The sequence below is a fragment of the Sminthopsis crassicaudata genome, chromosome 1, assembly GCF_048593235.1.
Source record: "Sminthopsis crassicaudata isolate SCR6 chromosome 1, ASM4859323v1, whole genome shotgun sequence".
Taxonomy (NCBI): Eukaryota; Metazoa; Chordata; class Mammalia; order Dasyuromorphia; family Dasyuridae; genus Sminthopsis; species Sminthopsis crassicaudata.
This window is the reverse complement of record NC_133617.1, coordinates 665,740,256-665,748,444: the sequence shown is the minus strand read 5'-3', so window position 1 is coordinate 665,748,444 and position 8,189 is coordinate 665,740,256. Positions and strand designations below refer to the sequence as shown.

At 41.4% G+C, this 8,189-nt stretch overlaps 1 long non-coding RNA gene across 1 annotated transcript; it reads left to right on the top strand.

Moving 5' to 3' along the window:
• The first annotated feature begins 1,871 nt into the window (after positions 1-1,871).
• On the top strand, positions 1,872-7,964 carry LOC141555674 (uncharacterized). The gene is made up of 3 exons (XR_012486294.1): positions 1,872-2,116; positions 5,663-5,807; positions 7,597-7,964. It is a non-coding gene; the product is annotated as an uncharacterized LOC141555674 (long non-coding RNA).
• Positions 7,965-8,189: the final 225 nt, after the last annotated feature.

The window sequence follows — 8,189 nt, the reverse complement described above, 5'->3', positions numbered from 1 at the left end:
TCCCACAATCCTCTCTCTAGGTGCAGAGAGCTCATTGGAACTGCTCTGAATCATCTCATTGTTGAAAAGAGCCATGTCCATCAGAATTGATTATCATATAGTATTGTAGCTGTGTACAATGATCTCCTGGTTCTGCTCATTTCATTTAGTATCAGTTCATGTAAGTCTCTCCAGGATCTCTGAAATCATCTTGTTGGTCGTTTCTTACAGAACAATAATATTCCATAACATTCAAATACCATAACTTACTTATTTAGCCATTCTCCAGCTGATGGGCATCCACTTAGTTTCTACTTTTTTGCCACTACAAAGAGGGCTGTCACAAACATTTTTGCACATACAGGTCCCTTTCCCTCCTTTTGATCATATGGACTTGAGGCTGAGCATGGTGCTTGCACACAGTAGATTGCTTGTTGTTTGTCAGGTTGAATTGCCTTCTTGGTTCTAGAGGGCTGAGATATGGATTATAAGAGAAGTCAAATAGAGGGGATTTTCACCCTCTTAAAGATAAACCTCCTAACACATTTGGCTGTCCCAAAAGTGGTACTGGCAGCTAAGTAGAATTCCCCCTTCCTAGAAATATTCAGACACAGGCTAAAATAGCAGAGGCTTCTTCAGGATGCCATCGAGAGAATTCTCAGTGAAGTATGGGATGAGCTAGTTGGCTTTGGAGATCTGATGTTTTACAAGTCTATCTCCTAGTTGGTAGCTTTGCCTTTGATCTCTTCTAACTCATCCCGCACAGATTTAATTGAATAATTCTTCTAAAATACTATTTTCATTATATAGCTCCCTGCTTCAAAGCCTTCCATGGCTCCCTATTGCTTTCAGGACCAAGTGCATACTTCTTGTATTAGTTTTGAAAGCTTCATGATCTGTCCTCTGTTTGATTCACTTCAATTCATTTTTATTGCAGCAGCCAAGTGACACAACAGATAGAACTGGTCCTGAAGTCAAGAACACCCGACTTCAAATTCAGACACTGGCTGTGACACTTAATATCCTTTGATTAAAAGTAGGATACGGCCAGATTTTTCTATCAGAGGCATGAAGAATGACAAAGGAGGTGAGAGTGTTGGTGATAAGACTTATTCTTTCAAGGCTATTATAAATGCTTAGACAATGAGGTAGGAGCTAGAAGGATCCTAAAGGTCATTTAGTTCATCTACCCTTCCTCTGTCTTTAACAGGGGAGAAAATTGAAACCAATTTCCAAGTAACAAAGTGAGGATTTGAACCCCTAACTGCTGATATTAAGTGGAATGGAAAGCTCTTGAACATGATGATTTGATGGGAGCTTGAAGAAGATCAATCACCTGGGGAGGGGGGAACCAGGGGCAGAGACAGAGCTGCCTCCATCTTCACCTGAGCTAATCCCCCACATGCAACCTCCTCCCACTGGCTGGGTTTTCCTGAGCATCTGGCCCAGGCTTGGGCAATTAAGAAAATAAACAGGCAACTGATGTTTGATGTGAGAGGCTAATTCCAGCCTCCGAGACATCAAACGGGCTTCTCTTCCCTTCCTCACTCTTGGCAGTCGCTTGGGCGAAGCTGAAACAGCGGGTTCACAAGTTGAGTCGGCCTGTGGGGTAGCAGTGCCTTTGAAGCCTGGACCTGGCCTCCTTCCACAGGGGCGGGGTTGGTGGGGGGAGAAAATGGAGGCAGTGCAGAAGGGGCTGGAACCTCCCTCCACTTCTGTTTGAGACTAAAATCAAGGGAGGGAGGAGATAGAGGGGAGGATAATTAACCCTAATTAACCTTCTGCAGTTGAAATTAGTTGGGGTGAGACGGGGAAGGGGGGGGAGGCTGAAAAGGGCTGGTGGAAGGGAAGGAAAACTTCTCCAAGAACTTGATTCTTGGGAGGTACACTGCCCTTCCCTATAGGCAATGTAAGGGGGTGGAGGGGCACCAAATGGTGTGATGGGAGGAAATCCTGGAAAGTTGCCCCTCCCCAGTGAAAGTCTTACCCCATCTACTCAACCCAGGACTTGGAAGCCAGACTTGGAAGCCAGACTTGGAATCTACTCCCTTGGGTTAAGGATCATGCCCTCAAGGATCATCTTTTAGACTTGCAATCTCTCTGGGAGAAGAAAAACATGGAGTCTCTAAATTCCTTAGTATGTATTACTATATCACAGAATAAGAGAATGTGAAAGTGGGAAAGGGCTTATGAATAGGACCAAAGGATATCAGAGATATATTCATTTTACTGAAAAGGAAATTGAGATTCAGAGAAAGGAAGTGATTTATCCAAAAATCTTACCAAATTCATGATTGCCTGACTCTTGACCATCTATCTTTTCATCCATCCATCCATCCACTTATTCAACAGATACTTTAGTGGCCACAAAACACTATATTGTGCTATGTCTCATGCAGTCATTTTCGGTGTGACTCTTCATGACTCCATGAGCTTTTCTTGGTAAAAATACAGGGGTCATTTGGCATTTTCTTCTCCAATTCATTTTCCAGATGAAGAAACTGAAGCAAATAAGGTGAAGGAGCCAGAGTCACACAGCTAGTAAGTATCTAAGACCAGATGTGAATTCAGGAAGATGAGCTTTCCTGACTCGAGGCCCAGCACTATACATTGTGCTACCAAACTATCCTTACCAATGCACTATCTGGCCAGTGAGTGGATCAGTCTCATTTTATATTACTGGCTTTGAAGAATGGCCACAGCCAATTGACCATAAGCTTTCAGGTAAGAAAACTCATCAGATAGATCCATTGAAAAATCTATGAACATTTCCATACTTGAAATGAGAAACTTCATGGTCCAGGAGAGAAGGCCCAATCACATTGGATGGATTCATGGAGTGACTAGGATTCAGGACAGCAGGACGTGTTTCATGATTTTCTTCAGGATTCAGTTACCCTGTGATTTAATTTTGTACTTTGCCAGGGTCCTACAAACACTGACTGCCAAGTTTCTATGATTTCTAAAACAAGTTCTCCCTTGGAGAAATGGGAAAACTCAGAATGTGTTGTTAGGAAGGCAACTGTCACTGACCTTCAGACACAGCCATGGGATTGCCCAAAGCCTTTGATGTTTTCTGAATCTGACACCTAGGGAACTCACAGCAGAGGTCAATACATAAGAGTTCCATTAACACAGACTCCATACAGATGCATACAGGCCAAACCACGCATATGAAGAGATCTCACTTGGCTCTCTTGTTTTCCCCCTTTCATGGACAACCAGTTTAACAAGCAGTTGTATAAAGAGTCAAACCGGGACGCCATCTAGAATGGCCTATTTCTCCTCTTTTATGTGCTGTAGGCAGCTCAAGGGTAGGAGAGAAGCTGGTGCCCTTTTCAGGGCTATTAACAGCAGCTGCTGCCTTCTTGCCCACGTAGTTCAGTTGCTCTGACTTTCTCAGTGTACAACACTTCTCCAGTGGAAAGGCTTACTTTCTTGAACCAGCAAACAACTGACTATTCTCTAATTTTGGTGGAGGTAGTCTCCCTCTCTCAGCCTCTTCCATCCAGTCAGTTCCCCCTATCTTCAATCAGAGAGAAAAAGAAAGTAGAATCAGAATCAGATGACCTGGATTCAAATCTTAGCTTTGCTGTTGTGCAGTTTCTGACCTCCAAAATGGCAGAAATGCTTAAATTACCTCAAAAGGCTATTATAAGGAAAGAACTTTGCAGACCTTAACTTGGGAAATTGAGGTCTTATTCAAAAATGTTTAATAGAACTCACCTGCCCCAATGATCCTTCAGAGACTAACTATATATCTAAGTCCTTGCACATAGTAGGTGCTGGTGGTTTGATTACAGAACATAGACTAGCTGGACTTACATCAGGACTGAGAAATGGAGGAGATTTTAGAGTTCATTTAGTCCAGCTGTTTAGAGAGAAGGGAGTGACTGGCTCAAAGTCACCCAGATGTCAGAGCTGGGATTCAGCCCTAAGTTCCAAGACTCTAAATTTAAGACTCTTTCCACTTCACCATGCTCTCAACTTATATTTTTTTGATGATGACTAGCATTTATTTATAGAGCCTCAAAGTCTGCAGAGTACTTTGTGTATATTATCTCATCTGATCTTTGAAATAACTGAGTTTGGTGATATTATAATACCCATTTCAAAGATGAGGATGATGATTCTTTTAGTGCTTTGTCTTGTCTCCTAGTAGGAATGGGGACTCCCTTTCTCCATTGTGTCTCCATTCTGCCAGGTCTCTGGAATGTCACTGAGTTGTGGTTTTACTAGGAGAATGGGGGCATCTTTTTTGGGGGGGAGATGCAGGGAGGGAGCCATTATTTTGATGACTGATGGTCTCTTCTGTCTCACCTTTAACTTCTCTCTGTTAGGTCCAGCCAGGCTAGGATAGGGCTTTATTTATGTAAACTTCGTTTTCACGATGTCTGTAAATAACAATTTGCAGAGGTCTTTGGAGCCAAATGAGTATTTACAGTGCATGGAGAGGCTCAAATAAAAAATGAGAGAGAGAGGAGCAGGTTGAGCCCCGAGGCCCAGGGCCAAACAGCAATTAGCACCTTGCTGACTTGTTCTCCCTGTCCTAGGCTGCCAGGGAGCGCCCATTTCTGGGTCATCTCATTGATCCTTATTTTTCTACTCCCTAAAGTCAGCGCATTCACTTGGTGAATCATTGGCCAGTTCATTCATGGGCTAGCATGTAGCATGTAGAATTAGGTTGGTGGACTTCAAACTATTTTGTCTCCTGATTCCTTTACACACTTAAAAATCATTAAGGTTCGTCCTCATCTGCAAAGAGCTTTTGTTTATGTGGGTTGTATTGATTGCTATTTACTGAATTAGAAATTAAAGCATCTTAGTATTATTATAAAAAGGGTTTTGGTCTCAAAAATGGCCTGAAAGGGTCTTAGGAAAGATGTTCAGGAAGTTTTTCAGCCTTGTAGAGGGGCATGGGCTCTGGAATCAGGAGATCGGAGTTGAAATCTGGGCTCTGCTACTTACTAACTGTATTATGACTGTGAGCAAATTATATTTCTTCTTGGACTTATTTTCTTTCTTTGTAAAATGAGGGGATATCTTGTAGGAGTTCTTAACCTAGCAGCCATGTTTTAAAAAATGTTTTATGTGTATTTTTAGTATTTTGATAACTATGTTATCCTATTGGTTTCTTTTGTAATTCTTTGTGTGTGTGTATATAGATATATATACATATATTTAATATTTAATATATTTTAACATATAAACCAATATATATTTTAATACAAAGACATTTAAAAGCATGCTTCTGATTAGAGGGTCCATGGGCTTCAACCAACATTTTCAAAGAAACCTTTGACACAAAAATAGTCAATTATCTTTAGGTTACAGGATCTCCAAGGTACTTTCCAGCTCAGAAACCTTTAGCCAGTCAGTACAGTGGAATGGAGGAAGGAATATTAGAGAAGGTGTTGTCATGAAGGGAGAAGCACTATGTTCCAGGTACTGTGCTAGTCACTTTATAAATATTATCTCATTTAATGCTTAAAACGATCCTGGAAGACAGATGTTATTATTCTCTTACAGCTGAAGAAACTGAGGCAGACAGTAGTTAAGTGATTTTATATATATATATATAAAATATATTATATCATATATATTATATATATTTAAACCAGTGAATAAAGGCACAATGTCTAGAATAGAGGAAGCTATAATCATTGTACTCTGCCCTTATCAGATCCACTGTCTTGGCTACTGGGGTCAATTCTGGGTGTCAGATAGTAGAAAGGCCATTGGAGGGAACCAAAGACTCAATGGAAAGAATGCTAGATTTGGAGTCAGACATCCTGGACTCGAATCCTGCTTCAGCCACTTAGAGCTTGGTGAGTAACCTTACAAGTCACTGAAGGACCTGGGGATATTTACCATGGCGAAGAAAAGGCTTGGGGATGGGGAAAAGCTATCTTCCTGTATTTGAGGAGGGTTCATGTGGGTGTGCAAGGACCTTAGACTTGTTCTGCCTGGCTTCAGAGAACAGAACTAGAAGTAAGAATATGGCGGAAATGTTGATGTCAATAAGGGGAAAACAATTCTCTAACAAGGAGAATTGTCTCAGAGTGGAATAGCCTACCTTAAGAACCTACCTGAGAGACCTCCTTAGAGGGGGTCATCAAGGCAGTCTTGGTCATAGTCAAATAGGGGTGAGACTGCATTCTTTCCAAGGTTCCTGCTAAAGCTGAGATTCTAAAATTCTGTGACTGTTATCCATGTTTCACAAATAAAGAAACTGAGATACTAGGAAAGAGAAATGACTTGTCAAGATCACAGCATTGTTATTAATTCTGATTAGAACTTGGGTCTTTTGACTTCAGATTGTCTCTATCTATCCATCTTTCCATCTATCTATCATCCATCCATCCATCTATCTTTTATCATCCACCCATATTTTTCTCTCTCCCTCTATGTTTATGTTTAAGTATGTTGACAAGAGACAATGTCGGTGAGGGCATATCTGTTTGTATCTGTGCATGTATTCATATGTACATAAATGTTTGTGGATATATGCATGGGCCTATCTATATGTGACTGTGTGTGAGCAGAATAGTGTGATGTGAATATGGTTGTGTCTGAGTGTATAGGCCATAGGTTGGATATGTATATAAATATGTGATTGGTAAATTTGTCCATTGACAGTCAGCTCCGCCATTTTGGGGAACATTCTGGCCAAGTCACAGCAAGAAAGTATCTTAGAGATCATTTAACTGAGCTCCTCCTTTTACAGATGAGAAAACTGATACCCATTATGGGAAAGAGACTTGTCTAAGATTTCACAGCTCTCATACATTAGGAATGTGACTCAGAATGAGATCCTCTAACTTACACTGATTGTTCAATTGTTTCAGTTATGTTCAACTCCCCATTTGGGGTTTTCTTGGCATTTCCTTCTCCCTTTTATTTAACAAATGAGGAAATTGAGGCAAACAGGGTTAGGAGACTTGCCCAGGGTCACACAGCTAGTAAGTATCTGCAATCAGATTTGAACTCAGAAAGACGAGTCTTCCTGACTCCAGACCTGATGCCCTAGCCACTGTGCCATTTAGTTGTCCTCCAATTTGAATTATAATGTTCTTTCTGCTGCAGCATGCTGCCTGCCCTCTACCTCCCTATTTTATGTAATACTATAAAGTTTGCAGAGAGGCTTACATCATTTTATCCTTTCAGCAGCCCTGTTAAGTAGGTGCCATAAATATTCTCCTTTTACAGATAAAGCACTTGAGGCCCAATCATGGTAAGGGACTTAGCCAGGTTCACACAGCTGGCAAATGCCCGAGGTGGCACTCCACCCCAGATCCACTTGTTAATAGGAGCCCTGTACAGAAGACTCTTTTCAGATACAGCAGGTTTCCACTGGGCTTATCCCCAGACTCAGACAGCCCCAGGTTACATAAAGCTGCTACCTCTGCTTCCTGTGGGGAGAGGACTAACAAGTACAATTGGTTCCAGACTTCCCTGCCTATCTGATCTCCTTCTGGCTAAAAACAACACCTGTGGTCCTCTGGCTGCCCTTGCTCAGTAGACAGGATCACTGTAGGCCAGGTAGCTCTGTCTTAGAGCAGAGACCACCTTTAGAGTCTCTTGCTGACTAGTATATATGTTCTTTTTGACTTCCAGGATGCCTCAGGGTCTGTAATCCTTCCTACCTGCAGAGATACTCTGGCTTGCCTTAAAAAGTTCAATGTGGAGTGTCCCCTTTTGAGCACAGATATGGGAGGAGCACCATTATTAAAGTCATATCCGGAAGAGGAGAGAGATGATGGCAGAGCTCTGCTGCCTGGCCGGCTCAGACCTTCTCTGGAGGATGATGTTCTGGAAGGACATTGACAGACAACTGGAATATGTCCAAAGGAGGGAGAACAGGCTGGTGAGACAGACAGGAAGTCATCCCTCATCATTTAAAGGGACTGGAGATGCTTAAGCTGATCAAGGGAAGATAAGGGAAGAATGTGTTCTCTGTACCAAGTAGGTACTTAAGACATTTATGGAAGGGATTAATGAATGAATAAATTATGAATGAATACATTTATGAATTAATTTAACAAATTTTGAATGAATGATAACTTTCTTTATCTAATTTCTGAAGTTACTGAATTATTCTGTTGAGCCTCAGAGAACAAAATCAGAAGCAAGGGAGAGGAGTTGCAGATTTCAGTTGGATATAGAAAAATATCCTAGTCACTAGAACTGGCCAAAAGAAGAAGGTACTG